We start from the raw sequence: 14967 nt of genomic DNA on the forward strand, positions 1-14967 counted from the left end.
TGCAAACTTGTCTTTACTGAACCAAGCAAAACTGCCAGAATTTTATTTCCAATGCCAACATGTGTGTCAGGGTCAAAGACAAGGGGTCAAAAGTGCATTTCAGGATTAAGTGCATTTCTTTTCAATACTTGTGCAATCTGCTCTAGTAAGTGCAAACTAAACACTAGGATTTCCAGGGTGTCAAGAGACAGAACGAGAAGGCCCTGGCATTTTGTTCCTGACTGCTTTATTAATGCACTTCTGTCTGTCATCATACATTAATAACTGACACTTCCAAACGAAACAGATGAACACTCCATTTAAAACAGAGAAAATTCACACATTATGAAAATGAGATTGTTTATATTTAAGCTAGATAAACAAAACTAAAATCCTGTAGAGTTTTTCCCACAGTATATTTTACAAGAAAACTCCCAAACCATTGTGTTCAGGATTTTCTTACCAGGTGAGAAAACTACAATGTAACATCATGCTTGATGACACACAAACTTTCAGACTTTGGGCATTGTTACTGCTTGTCAGCCATCCAGCACAAAAGGAGCAAGTAAACTCATTACCACTCCACTCCACCCCCCCACCCCGCCCAAAATGATCCTATTGCCTCCAGCCATTTTACTCTGCCTGTAGAAAAGCACAGCTGAAATCTTAATGACAGGTTTGTCAGGCAGCACCCAGCAAGCGACGTGCACCACTAAGTATCACCTATTGTACAAGGTGTACGCCAGCAGGGAAACGAGCACCCTACTCACGCAATTAGCACGTGCCCATCAAATTGACAAATGAAGATAAATCAGCTACTTGGCCGCTTGCATCAGAGTAAACACATGAAGAAATAATAAACATTATGAATTTTTAAGCGCTCATCATTTTCCCCCGGCAAAGGCGAAATTCCCTCTGCCTGCAATAACCGGGAAAGGGCTCGAGCACCACGCGGGCAGCAGCGCCCTCCAGCGGCCGCCAACGGGGAATGCAACCCATGATCCACCCAGCACCGACCACAGCAGGGTTTGGATAATCGCCCCAAACTGGGAATTCACCCGGCGATCCACCCGGCACTGACCACAGCAGGGTTTGGATAATCGCCCCAAACTGGGAATTCACCCGGCGATCCACCCGGCACTGACCACAGCAGGGTTTGGATAATCGCCCCAAACTGGGAATTCACCCGGCGATCCACCCGGCACTGACCACAGTAGGGTTTGGATAATCGCCCCAAACTGGGAATTCACCCGGCGATCCACCCGGCACTGACCACAGCAGGGTTTGGATAATCGCCCCAAACTGGGAATTCACCCTGCAATCCACCCGGCACCGACCACAGCAGGGTTTGTCTAATTGGCATTCCCTGGTATCCCGTTCTTATGGCTGACTGGTGGTGTGTTTGGTGAAGTGCCGCACACATGGAAATTTGCCACTAGCCTATCCTCATTGCTGACCACTGTGTGTTTGGCTGATGGCCACAGGCACGGGAATTGTCCCTCATAATCTCCTCATCTCTAAACACTGTTGTGGCAGCAGCACAAACAAGCTCTGGTCACAGGCAGGGGCTCTCAGCCTCAGACAGGTCCTAACGTCAAAGACAACACCACAGCTCCCAAACACAGATTCTTGAGCAAATTGGCAACTCAACGATGAAAGGTTATTGCAAACTGCCTTTGCTGCCTTGCTTCAGTTTCAGTCTATTCCATCTTTTCACAGTGCACAAAGAGCTTTAATTAAAGAAGATGGCAATCCAAACGAGCAAACAAAAACCCAGAAACAAACAGAAAAAGAAACAAAGTAACAGAATCAGGAACATCCCCAAAACTAACAAACAACAACAACCCCACCACAAGACACATAAAAATCATAGCTTTTTCACAACGAAAGCGTTACAGATATTTATGGAGATAGCAAACTTTCCAGGATGGGCTGGTCTCAAGAAGAAGTTTAGGGGATTCCTCTAGGAATTCCTCTGTGCCTGCTCTTGCACTGGGGCCAGGCACTAGAATAGGCTTCCTCCTCCTCAGGCAGCACCTGGAGCTCTGGTGTCCTGATAGACACTAGGGGTTTGCACAGATTCCACCCCTAGTGTAGCACAGGCTGCTCACATCTTTATCACGTGTTAAACTGCACTACTTAAGGTTTCACTAAAAGACTTTAACATATACCCTGCATTAATTCTTCCTTTTGTAGGGAAAAGGAGCAGGCTCAAAGAACAGCCACTCTTTTCTGTAGGCACTGAGCTGACTGCACTCAGCTGAGGGAACAAGGCCGCAGAAAAGAGGTGAAGTTTTTCCCCAGGAGAAGGAAGAGATGAAGATAGTTTATAACTCTCCATTCTGTAGCCTCTTTCCAGCACAAAACCAAAATGAAAATAGCTGCTGGATACTTGGCCTTCAACTACAAAAGGTGTGTAACTACCACCTGGAAGCTTCATCCACAGTTCCATGCACATCACCTCAAGCACTAAAACCTTCACAGCTGTGGCTGAGTACTGACATCATAATGACCCTGAAGTCTTCAGGAATCTTTTTGGTTTTACTTACTTGATCTAAATAAGGGTAAATGCAGGGAGCGAGCAAAGTAGATGATCTATTAGTGCAAAACACCTGTGAAGAGTTATGGAACTCACTGCCCACAAAAATAGATGGTTCCATTAAAAAGCACAATAAAACACATGGACTCAGACCAGGACGTGCATTACCTGGGATTCCTGCAAGAACTACACTGTTCTAGTAAAGAAAGCAGTGAAGCAGGAGGCAGAGCTGTCCCTCCCTCAGTCCAGGGACATCCAGGGCCTACCTGCTCCACACGGAGCTCCACACCTCCCTGCGCTCAGCTCACAACTTGGGCAGCTCTCAAGTATTTAAATATCAGGAAAAAACCCAAACAACTCCTCAAGACCACTTCGAAGGGACCACCTTAAGCCATTATACTCCTAAAACCTCGAAACAGAGCACAGCACTTACCTTAACAAGCAGCAATTCCTCCCTCGGCCGGGCGGTGTCATTTCAGGCCTCTCAACACCTCCGTGTGAGGGGATCTGAGTCTCTCCTCAGCTCTGCTGTGCTGGTGGTTGTGTACATCCCGGGGCTTCATTTCCACAAGGGAAAAATGGGCAAAACAGTCCTGCAGAGTTGTTCTATTTTAACTCATCGCTGCAGCACAGTTTGGGGGGCAAAAATGTGTCTGGCTTCAGACCTGAGGGTTTGTTAGTACAAAAAATGTAGCTTCATGTAGGAAAATGATGGTGAAGCACAACTGCAACAGCAGTGCTCACCATGTTACAGTCTGGGCAACACGAAGCAGGTAGTGAGTGTATTTAAATATTTTATCCCAGTGCCAGAAGCACCCATGAAACAGCTCCCTTTGTACTTGAGAACTAGAAAACGAGGCTGTCACCGGTGAAAGGTACTATCACCAATTTAATTCCTCTGTGTAAACTGGGTGAAGCCTTCAGTGCAGAATGAAAATGAGCTTTTGAAGTGACTTGAGTTGGCTTTGATCCCTGAGGAGTGCTGGATACCTGCCCTGAAGTGGTGGCACTGCACCAGTTAGGTGACTTGGATGGGTGTCCACAACTCTGACTGGAGATACCAAAAACACACTGGAGTCTGATCTGTGAAGAGTTTTATAGCCCACACATACATTCTAAAGTGAAAATGTCCTTGCTCTGCTCTGAGTTAAGCTCTAAAATGTTTCATGTGGAGAATAAAAGTGAAATCATAAGAATGGCTCCTGGAGATGGAAATGAAAATTAAAATGGAGGCCCTGCAAGTTGTGGTAGATCCTGTGCTTTCCATCCCTGAGTTAATGTAACACATGGTCTTAAAACAGATCCCACCACATCCAAAAATGGGTGACTCAGTTACTGCCAGGGTCCTTGCTGGCAGGCCGGGCCCCTTCCTGTGTCCCTAACTTCTGTGACAGTGCATATTCACAGGTGAACACAGGCTCTGCCACTGAAACTGCTGCCATGACTCAGGTTATATTAGGAAACTCCTAATGCCAGTTGGGATTACTTACATGCAATTGAGAGAAACATAAAGCCTCAGGGGTTCACTAAGTGGTCTCTGAAAATCAGATGGGGAATTTTTGTAATAGTGTTACATTATGCCTGTTGTCTCTACCTGCCATGATCCAGTCCACCAGCTTTCTTTTCTCAAGGTATGTTTATGGACTTTGAAAATGAGTCATCTTTCAGTTTATGTAGGATTAAGAAATTTTCCCTTCCCTCCCCATAATCCAGATAAATGATATCCACTCTAGCTGTCCTGCCTACTCAGAGCTGCCGAGCACATTTGTCTTGCCTAATCTTCTTTCCCAGGATCCATGCTGACTCCCCTTAAGCAATTACATACATCTAAATGTTCTGTGTGCATAATTGTTCTCCATGCATTTTCTGCCGCTGAGATCAGATTTACAATCCTGCAGTGTTCTCAATCTTCTCCTAGTCCTTCTGCTTCTATTAGAAGTTCACTGGTGCCTAATGCTATGCTTTGTCCTTTAATAAATTATCAGTAAAATACATACTTTAGAAAGAAAAAGTCAAAATAGCCACCATTAAGACTCAAGAAGGGAAATGTAAGTTATTTCTCTGATCTCACCCAACCTACAGGCTTTGGTTTTCCTATGGGCCTTCTTTTTTCTCTGCTCTGGGAGAAACCAGAGGAGCTGCCCATGGGGAAGGCAGACTGAGCTCCTCAGGCATTGGGCACAGCCTGTGCCCAGCTGGCAGGGAGAGGGGCCTGGCAGTGCCCACAGTCAGATCTGGGGGCAAAGGCCCAGGGAGTTTGCCCACAGCTCTTCCCCACTGAGCCTCTCCTGGAGCCCCATCCTAGAGCTGAGCCCACACTGCAGCCAAGCCCAGCCCCAGAGCCAGGGATAAGGGGCTGCAGGGCCAGTGGCCCAGAGATCCACCTGCAGTGTACCCTGGTGGCCTAAATGATGTCTCTGAGCCTTTCACTAAACTGTTAAAAACATGACCTTGCATTTTTCATCTGTTCCGTATTTGTTCTGTTTCCTATATTGCCCCTTTTAGTCACTGCCATACTCTCAGCTTTCTGTGTTATATCTCTTCCTACTGGAAGTCCTCTTCAAAAATCAAACAAAAAATCCCCCAATCATAGTGTGAGATCTGTAACTAAAATATGAACAAAAGAAAGCCTGAGTACAAAGGTTGATATTTTGCTGAACTTCCGTCCAACTGCACCTGTATTGCCCCAAAGAGAGGGGGAAATAAGACTCCTCTGCTTTGTCCTGGAGAGGCCCAGAGCCAGTGTTTTTATAGTTCCCCTGCTTTTGTTTGGACTTCTTATTTTTAAACTGCTCTTCTCCTTTGCTCTGCATTAGTTTAACATTAACTCCAGAAGCGAATCCTCTAGTGCCTGTATATCTGTGGGATATACAGGCACTTACAGGGATGCCCCCATGGCACAGTTGGGTGAACCAGGTTTCTGGAAGCTGAACTTTCCTCCTGATAAACAAACGAGTTCTCAGCAGGAGGGAGGAGAGCATTGTGCAAAGCTCCCCACTTAATTGCACAGAAGGTAATGAGGAGAGGGGATATCAAAAGCACAAGTAAAGGTTCAAACAAGTGTTGTGCATCCAGTTCCCATGGACTGGATATGTTGTATTCCTTTTGTGCTTTTACAAGCCAGGTTGCAGTGCACAGTTCTCTTAGGGAGTGTGCAAGCCTTGTGTTGGCTGAGACAAGCGCTGCTGCGGCAGAGTGGTCCCAGACAGTGTGTGGTAGAGCTTTGCTCCTACAGTATTTGCATCTTGTTTGCATGAAAAGATAAGAATAATATGACACATTTTAACGTTTTAGCTACCGAGTTAAGTATATCTTAATTTACAGTAATGCATTTTTTCTCAGATGGAGAACTTTTGTTTATGGGTTCTGATTATCTTGTACTTTTAATGTATCGCGCTGCATTTTTTTTTCTTCCACTATTTGTTGCGTTTGTGTATCACTGTCATCAGTGTACACAGTTGCATTTTTGTTGGAGCTAACAATCTGCTAAAGACTTGGAACAGTCATGCACAGACTTGGGACCTCTTTTTTTTCCTTAAGCTTTACATTGAGAAAATATTCCTCTGTGTGATATCCTGTATATGTTTTGCTTTAATTTGGATCATTCTCCTATTCACAAACTCTTTCTTTCCTGCTGTCTTCATTAGCAAACAAGGCCATGTTGGTTAATTTTCTGTTCTTCAGACCTACGCTCATCTTCTGAACCTCTATTGTTGCAAAGCACCTGCTGCTCAAAATATTTCTCTTCCCACTCCTGCAAGAATATTGAAATATATAATTCATCTTGACCTTGTGCCTAGCTAGGTTTTAATACTTCTAATTGACTGTCTGCTCAAGCATAATCCGGAAACGTTCAGGGCCGGACAAGCTTTGCTGCTCTCCGGCTGTGCGCAGAGAGCGAACAAACTTGTGGCTGAGCACACTGCAGCAGGGTTCGTTCACAACTTGGCCAAATTTCACCAGAAAGCTGCTTTTCAGCCACAATGTGCTCAGAATGTTTGTTTCTGCTTCAGCAAGCTTCCAGCAGCATTTACACTGAGGGGCATAAGGTGCAGCGAGAAGGAACGAAAAGGAGCTTGCCACGACTTCAGATATGCATATCTGCACGAGATAGAGCTGTCCCTGAGGGAAGCAGGCGAAGAGAAGGCGTTCTTCCAGTAACCCCCTGTCTTGGTTTGAAAGACAGGTGTCTGCCAAGAGAGTTTGAACCCTCCCTTGGGACAGAGAATGTGATTTTTTCCCTCCCTCCGAATTATTTAATTTTGTAAATCAAGGGCTTTCAGGCAAAGCTATGGGAAAAAAGGAATATCAGTTCTTTACTAGTATCTATAAACAAGCAATAACAATAACAGCAACCACAACTAGAACCAGAAAACCAATAGCAGATGACTTGTGAGCTGCTGAGCCTTTTCCTGTGTGGTGTAATCATGGTCGCAAGCAGCAGGGGCGCTGTTGAGCTCCCAGCTGGGCAGGGCATGTGCGATGACTCCCGGGCGGCTGCAGGTGGCGCTGTGGCGCAGGGTCAGGTCAGCCTCAGGCAGCTGTAATGGCGGGCAGGCAGAGAAACGTGCAGGGAGGCAAGGCACCTCGGAGCAGCAAGAAAGCAGGGCAGCAGGGGCAGGCGCTGGCTCTCTCCCGGGCCAGCCAGCAAGGCAGCAAGGATTTCTGCAGTCACAGCAGATGCCGCGGTCTAGTGCGGCAGAGGGCAGGGGCAGGCAGCAGAGGCAGCCGGACTCTCCTGGCAGCAGCTGCGAGAAAAACGCAGCCCGGGGAAACGTGCCCTTCCCCGTGGGGAGAAAGGTTGAACGAAAGCTCACCCAGCCAGGAGAAGAGAAAAACCAGGCACAGTTGTATGTCCTCTGGTCGCAGCCAAAAAGCAAAGAGCTGTCCCCTCCGCGTCTGAACCACGAGAGAGCCCGTTCCAAGGGCCGGCTCTTCCCTTACTCTGGCCTGCCCAAGCCGACATTTTGTCTTTTACAAAAGACTTGATCGCTCTAAACATCCAACTATTTGTTGCTTAGTAACAGGAATGGGAAGAAATTCTAAATGTACTTACCCCCGACATCATCCACCCCCTCTTTTCGCAGCCTTCCCCGGCTGAAAAGAGCTGTTCGCGGCTTTCTCGCCCTAAAGCGCGCTTTAGCTCTGGAGAAGCTCTGCTGCTCTCCGGCTGTGCGCAGAGAGCGAACAAACCTTTCTCTCAGCAGACTGCAGCAGGGTTCATTCACAGCTTGGCCCAAGTGCACCAGAAAACTGCTTTTCAACCACACTGTGCTCACAATGCTTGTTTCTGCTTCAGCAAGCTTCCGGCAGCATTTGCACTGAGGGGCATAAGGTGCAGCTAAAAGGAACGAAAAGGAGCTTGCCACGACTTCAGATATGCATATCTGCAGGAGATATAGTTGTCCCAGAAGGAAGCAGGCAAAGAGAAGGCGTTCTTCCTGTACCCCCCTCCGCACGCAGCCTTCCCTGGCTGAAGTGAGCCCTTCGCGGCTTTCTCGCCCTAAAGCGCGTTTTAGCTCCGGAGAAGCTCTGCTGCTCTCCGGCTGTGCGCAGAAAGCGAGCAAACCAGCGGCTGAGCACACTGCAGCAGGGTTCATTCACAACTTGGCCCAAGTGCACCAGAAATGCTGCTTTTCAGCCAAATTGTGCTCAGAATGCTTGTTTCTGCTTCAGCAAGCTGCTGGCAGCATTTGCACTGAGGGGCATAAGGTGCAGCTAAAAGGAACGAAAAGGAGCTTGCCACGACTTCACACATGTATATCTCTCAAGCAGATATGGCTGTCCCAGAAGGATGCAGGCGAAGAGAAGGCACCCATTTTCTTTGCCGCCTTTCCAGCATAACACTTTAGGCAGGATTATTTTTCTTCCTTTCATAATGCCACCTTTGTCCATTATGGCTTTTTTTGATGAGGTGTTTTGATTTTTTTTTCATCCCTTTTTTTCATCTAAGCTAATTGAGAGCGTAGAGACTTCCTTTCACCCTGTCTTTAGTTTTGCTTTCTTATTGTTATTAGTTGTTTGAAATGTCATTGTCTTTTATTTTAGCTCTACCTTTGATTTTCGCTTTGGGCCCCTTTCAGATTCAGAGCCCTCATGCAGGGTTAATGTCAATCCTTTGTGAAATATTTGCCTTTCTTGCTGGATGTGGTTTTGTGCAGCACCTGAATTTTTTCATTGTATTCTAGAAACACTCAGTCATGTGGGGAGCTCTTCTGTTGTTTTAATGTTCTTTGATAGTAGGGCGAAAGCTCTGAAATGCTTTACTGTAGAACTCACTTGCCACAAAGTTTTTGACTCTGGAATAAAATTTTAACTCATCTGACTTTGAGTATGCTTACTGAAGTAACTTTGCTAAAGGAGTTGGAGGTAAGTCTGTGACTGGGGACACTTGGCAGAAAAACAAAACCATATCCAAACCTCAGCCTTTAGTAATAGCAAGGTAACCTGTGTTTTGTATCTAGGTATTATCCTAGGAGCTGTGGCCGTATAACTCAAGACCAAGGATCAAACAATTCAGTGGTTACTGTGTCTTTTTGAGCCTGCTTTCTGCCTTCTATCAGGCTTATTGAAGAGGTGTTGTAATTAATACTGGCCTGGTCTCAAACCAAATTATCATCTTCAACAAAAGAGTTCATTTTTAGCCTGTGAGTCCAAAGGACAAAAAAACCCCAAAAAAACAAACAACAAAAAACCCCACAAAGAAACCAAACAAACAAAAAGCCCCAAAACCTAAACAACAACAACAAACCCTTCCCCCCAAAAAAACCCCAAAACAAGAAACACATGAAGAGAAAGTAGGGGGAAGTAGAAACTTTGTGATTGACTTCAATTTCTCCAGTAGACCGGAAATGGTTGTGTATGTATGCACAAATTACTAAAGGTTTACAGAATTTTTCTTTGAAGTTGTTCTTGGCAGGTAAGTAAAATGACAAGCCTCTGAGAAGAACTGACTTTATTTCTAGACATCTTGAATGCAAACCAATTACTGCAAATTTTTATTCTTTCTGCTTGATGATGTTTTTGTAGTTGTGTTACCATCTTACTCTGCTGTGTCTGGGAACATTTTGTTGAGGAGGACAACACAAAACCAAAGGGAAAAAAAGGCAGCCATACACAGGGACATATCAGAGTAAAGCAAACATGTTCCATAGCTGTGAGAGCAGCAGCTGCACATTGTGTACCGCTGCATTGTAGTTTGGGGTCTGAAATTTGAACTACTTTTCTTCTTAGTCCACAGAACTGCCCTCCTTCCTTTTCTAGTAGTGCAGACTTACAGAGTTTGTTAACTCTTATGTTTTGGTGAAAGCAGAAGAAACCTTTCTACCCAAACAGGCTCAGGGGTTCTTCTCTTCAGTCAGATGTCAAGAGTCCTAGATATCTTGGAAGATGACTGTATGTGGAGGAATGATGAATATTGCAGACTGGATGGAAAAACTCCTCACAACAAATGACAGGTATTTACAATTTGAAGTATTGTGTTGAAGTCAAATACTACTTGTAAAAACATTTGGTTCAACTGATATGTTCTTTTCATGTAGTTAGGCTTCCATGAATGCATTCAACGATCCTGACGGCTCCAAATTTGTGTTCATATTGAGCACATGAGCAGGAGGTCTTGGAATCAATCTGGCTACTGCTGATGTTGTAATTCTCTATGATTCAGACTGGAATCCACAAGTAGACCCCCAGGCCATGGTAAAATTCCAGATGGACATTTTGGTGTTTGTTGGGTTTTTTCCTTTCTCTCTCACAGAACTTCGCTAGAAACATGTACTTCCAAAAGAAATTGGTATTTTCCCATTGTAGCACAGGAGTAGGATTTGTGAGACCGATTTTCAGTTCAAGTGCAGCCTTCTGCTGTGTGGAACCATTAGTCCTTAGTCACATTTGGGCTACACAAATTTGTGTTCCCGTTGAGTACACGCACGGAGTGGGAAATGCTGGACGTATGCATGAAGGAAAATAGCTTAGGTGATTCAAAAAAATGAAATCAATCCAGGTTGTTAATCCCAAAAGTAGAACACTTGAAAGCTTTACTATTGCAGGGAGTGGAGGTGAATGTGTGAAGCTCAGCTTTGATTTCCAATGTTTGTAGAAGTTCAGACTGGGTGACTGGCTCAGGTGGGAAAGAAGCTGGGCAATAGGTATGGTGTCTCTGATTAGGGAAGGCAGCAAACATTACTGCTGTGGTTGAGAGCTCTCCTCAAGAGAAATTTGATAGGCAATTCCCTCTTTTCTCAGAAAAATTTTTGCTGTAGATTTGCAGTGGAACAACCAGAGGCAAAAGAAGATGATGCAGAGCACAGGTAGGTAGAGCAAGTGAGCTGCAGGCATCTGATCTCAGGAAAAAAATCACCTGATGGTGATTATTTTTCAGCATCTTGATGATTTTTGTCTTCCAAGTGATGAGTTGATTTTGACTTTTTTTGATGAATCGGATCTATTTGGCTGAGAAAATTTCATATGGCAATCACATTCTGATGGAGTTACTCAGTGTGCAGAAAGCTTTTCTCACAGGAAGTCTTTCAAGAATTCTCTGCATAAGAAAGAAACATCTAGAATTTGTGAATGATCTAGATGAGTTGGATTGCTGTGGTGTTTTGGGGGTTTTATCCCATTAACAAGGTTGCAGAGGCCCCAGTCCAGGGCTTCTCCTGCCTGGACTGGGACACAGCTTCCCTGTTTGCATCAGTACTCAAGGCCCACAAGACGTGCAAGTCACATCGTTGGATTTCTTGCCACCTTTTTCCCTGGAATGCCCCCAAGCCTTTGGACAAAGCAGCTGCTGAGTTGTATTGCTCTGTACTTGAGGGGAACTTTCAAGGCCTGAGGGATTTTCTTTTTCCTTTTGTCTTTCTTCCTGTGTTAGAGAGAAGACAAGGGGGATACTCCCAGGAAGACAAAAGAATTGAAAGAAACCCAACCAAATGATTTCAGCCTCCAGCAAACAAAGACTGCAAGAAATTGAAGTGAGTATGCAGCGGTGGGATGTCAGAAAGATGTGTAAATCTAAGTCTTTCTTTGGACGGCTGGGACAAAGAACTGTATCTCCTGTTGTGATACTCGAGAGGTAGTTTCTAACATCATGTGCCTTCTGCAACTTCAAATGCTGCAGATTGGTCTTTACATGCTGGAAGCAAGCAGTGTAGAAAGCAGCTCTGTAGGTGCAGATGGGTAAGGCTAGGGAGTCTAGCCCTAGAAGCTGACATCATCCTCAAGCCCAGAGGCGTTGGGGCTGACGTGGAGCTGGGGGAAGAGATATTGCAACTGCCGTAGGAATGGAAGAGCTTGAATTCTGGAGTTCCTTCCTCCCTTTTTCTCAGGGAAAATGAGCAGCTGTTTTAGTCATGTGCTGGCTTTTGGAATGGGAAGGATGGGAGGTGTTTTGGAGGAGAGAGGGCTCTTGATCGGGTTGGGGATGGTGCTGTGGTCTGTGTCAAATAGTCCTCTGTGCAGCATCAGCGGTGCCAAGACAGAGACGCTGGAGAGCACGTGTACAGGGAGTAGAGAGCAAAGCATGGGAAAAGTGGGCGCTGAAAGAGGGCAGGGCAATGACCTGTGCACAGCAGAGTCGGGCAAGAAGTGCAGCATCACACCTGAGCCTTCTCACTAGGTTTTACTTCATTTCCTTCTCTTCTGATGCTGCAGTCCATGAGCTGGGCTTCATTGCTTGGTGTGTTCTTGGAAACTTGGAGAAGCTGACTAAAACTTATGTCAATGAGCAGTGGTGAAACAAGGTTGAGAGCTGTTTGGTTCTGCTCATTGTTGCCAGAGTGCCCCGGTCATGCTCATTTCAGATGATCAGAAAACTGCTAGGCCGCTCTACTATTAAATGTGAAAGTCTCTGCCACTTTCAAAGTCTCTCTTACTGCTCACTTGATGCCTCTCAACATTGGAAGCGTTGTCTAGTTGGGACACTGGCAAGAATTGCTTCAGGATGTAGCCAAGTTTTTAGGAAATCCCTCCATTGTATGTACATCATAAGAATGGATTTGCTTCTCTTGTGCAGAGCACCAAAAGCTTCATTCCAAATGAAGACGAACAATGTGGTGCTGCCACCACTGCCAGGCATGACTACTGCACAACTACTGCACAAGCTCTAGCACCACAAGCAAAAATAGAGCCAGAACGGAGACACTGACAACCTGCCTGCCACGGATAACCCTGCCAGAAACCAGGATCCTTTGTTATCCAAGGACAGGAAAGTGGAGGAATATCACAAGGAACTATCGAAGGGCATCAACACTGGCATCCAGGAGACCTGGGGGGAGCTTCCCTGCAAGCCCCGCGTGCTGTGTGATTCTCTTCAGAAACATTCTCCCAGATAAGGAACCATTTCTGGTTGTAGGCAAGTGCCAAGACAAGATTGGTGGGTGTTGTAAGGGTCGATCCAAGAATCGAGTTCTGTCTCAACATTTCTCATCAGAAATTACAGGTGCAGGACTCACGCAGAGAATGCTTTGTACTTACCTAAAGCTGGTGCGGAGCGAATGCTTTGTGCCCGCCTAAGGTAGTACGGAACGAATGCTTTGTGCCTACCTAAAGCTGATACGGAGCTAATGCTTTGTACCTGCCTAAGGTGGTACAGAACGAAGACTTTGCACCTGCCTGAGTTGATACAGAACAAAGGCCTTGTGACTGCCAATGTGGGTATGTGACGAAGGCTTTGCACCCGTTGCCCTGACACCCATTGTGAAAAACCTGCCGACCATGCCTCGGACACTCCTCCCTTGACCCTGCCAAGTGGAGATTGGCAAATCTCCACAAGAATTAAGGGGGAGCAAAGGCGGCTGGCAAGGAGGGACCAGGTGTATGGACTAGCATAAAAGACAACTCTGGAGTGGCTGAACTCTGAAGATCTTCCCCACCGAAAGATCACATCGATCTTTGCAGAGGCCAAGGAACGCCAACTGGACGGGACGCCAGGGACGCCGGACGTCTGTGGACCCGTGGTGGTAGCTATAGCCCCTTTCCTTCCCTTTCCTCCCCATCTTTTCCCAATTTTCTCCCTTTCTTTCTCTATCGCAGGCCGCTTTACAGGCCAAATTAATAAAGTTCCCCCTTGGATTCAAATTTAACTCCCTTGACTTGTTGCATTTTGTGTTTTCTTTTCCTTTTTGCACTCTGAGATCATAGCTGGTATGAACCATCACGCGTCTGCTCATGAGTGGACCGTGACAGGTGTCAAAAGGAGTGTGGTTCTAAAAACAACGGGTGTTTGTTGAAAAAGAAGAAACAACAAACCTGTGGCTTTGGCTGCAGCCTGGGCCTAAGGTTTTCTAGTTTGCTGACAAACTTGTTGGTGAGCCTTGCAGCTTTGCATTTCCAGGTTCTAAAGTTGGATTCCATGGCTGTTTACTGATGGCTCTGGGTGTGGGCTCTGGCATGTTTGGGGGCTGTGTGTGTTAGGCCAGAGTGTGCACGCTGTAGTAGCTGCCTTCTAACTGCTTGCTTTTCCCTCATCGTTTTCCTGCTTGCAGCCCTCACTACTCTCCTAGGCACTGAGCAAGGACACCTGCTGCTGAATTCCTCTGTGCCTGGGAAAAGCTGAATGGAGCTAAGCATTGTGAGCTGCCAGCTGAGAAGTCAAGGTTCCATTTCCATTAGTGGAGGGATTGTTGGGGAAGAAGGCAGGAGGGGAGAGCCTGGCGAATAGACTATGCCTAGGACAAATGAACATTTTCTCTTGACATTTAGGGAAGCCCAGATTTGGAATTGGTTTGTGCATCTCTCTCTGAGCAGCATTCTCTCCCTGGTTTTTCAGGGATCCTCGGGGGATGAGAAGAATCCTTTCCCGGTGACACCTTTCCCACAAGAAGACAAGACAAGAAGACCTCAAGTTTGAACAGGAAGTGTTTGGTTCGCAGCCCTGCCTGCAGTTTCTGAAGCCACCAGGCAGAAGTGGCCCTGCAGCTCCCCGACTTTTGCTTCCCTGATCATCAGCACTTCTTTCGGGAGCAAAGAGAGAGGGAGACATGGGGGAGACCTGCCCAGTCAGGGCAGCACCTGCTGAGTCAGTTGGCTAGAGCTGAGCAGCACTTGAACTGTTGACTCCCTGCTGGGCCTGGATTTGCCAGCAAAATTCCTAGAATTTCTGCTACTTTTTTTATTGTACACTTTAGTCCTTACAAATGTTGTGCTGTCCTGTGTTGCAAGCAGTGGGGAATGCTCAGAAGCTGTAACCTGCCGTCCCAAGTGGCCTTTGCAGTGTCATTTTCCATCAAACACAAAGTTTCGTGACACCCTCTGGGCAAGGGGATGCATTGCCACCATCTATTGGCAAGCTTGCAAAAGAAAATAAACATCGTGTGCCTGGCTGAAGGGCTGAAAGGCCGTAAAAATCCTCCCCCTAAGGAGGCAGCTGCTGAAATTCAAAAGGCTTTGCCGGTCCTCTTGGAGCAAAGTCACTCCAGTCATTGACCGTCCTCTGCCACATGTCCCTGTTG

At 46.2% G+C, this 14967-nt stretch overlaps 2 long non-coding RNA genes across 2 annotated transcripts; both read left to right on the forward strand.

The window, feature by feature from the left end:
• The first annotated feature begins 7731 nt into the window (after positions 1-7731).
• LOC146431132 (uncharacterized) lies at positions 7732-8843 on the forward strand. The gene is made up of 2 exons (XR_014854872.1): positions 7732-7961; positions 8330-8843. It is a non-coding gene; the product is annotated as an uncharacterized LOC146431132 (long non-coding RNA).
• A 416-nt stretch (positions 8844-9259) lies between these two features.
• LOC146431133 (uncharacterized) lies at positions 9260-14582 on the forward strand. The gene is made up of 4 exons (XR_014854871.1): positions 9260-9975; positions 11391-11490; positions 12531-12894; positions 13703-14582. It is a non-coding gene; the product is annotated as an uncharacterized LOC146431133 (long non-coding RNA).
• The last annotated feature ends 385 nt before the right edge of the window (positions 14583-14967 follow it).

Source organism: Lichenostomus cassidix, chromosome 13, assembly GCF_008360975.1.
Source record: "Lichenostomus cassidix isolate B80296 chromosome 13, HeHo_3.0, whole genome shotgun sequence".
NCBI classification, from domain to species: Eukaryota; Metazoa; Chordata; class Aves; order Passeriformes; family Meliphagidae; genus Lichenostomus; species Lichenostomus cassidix.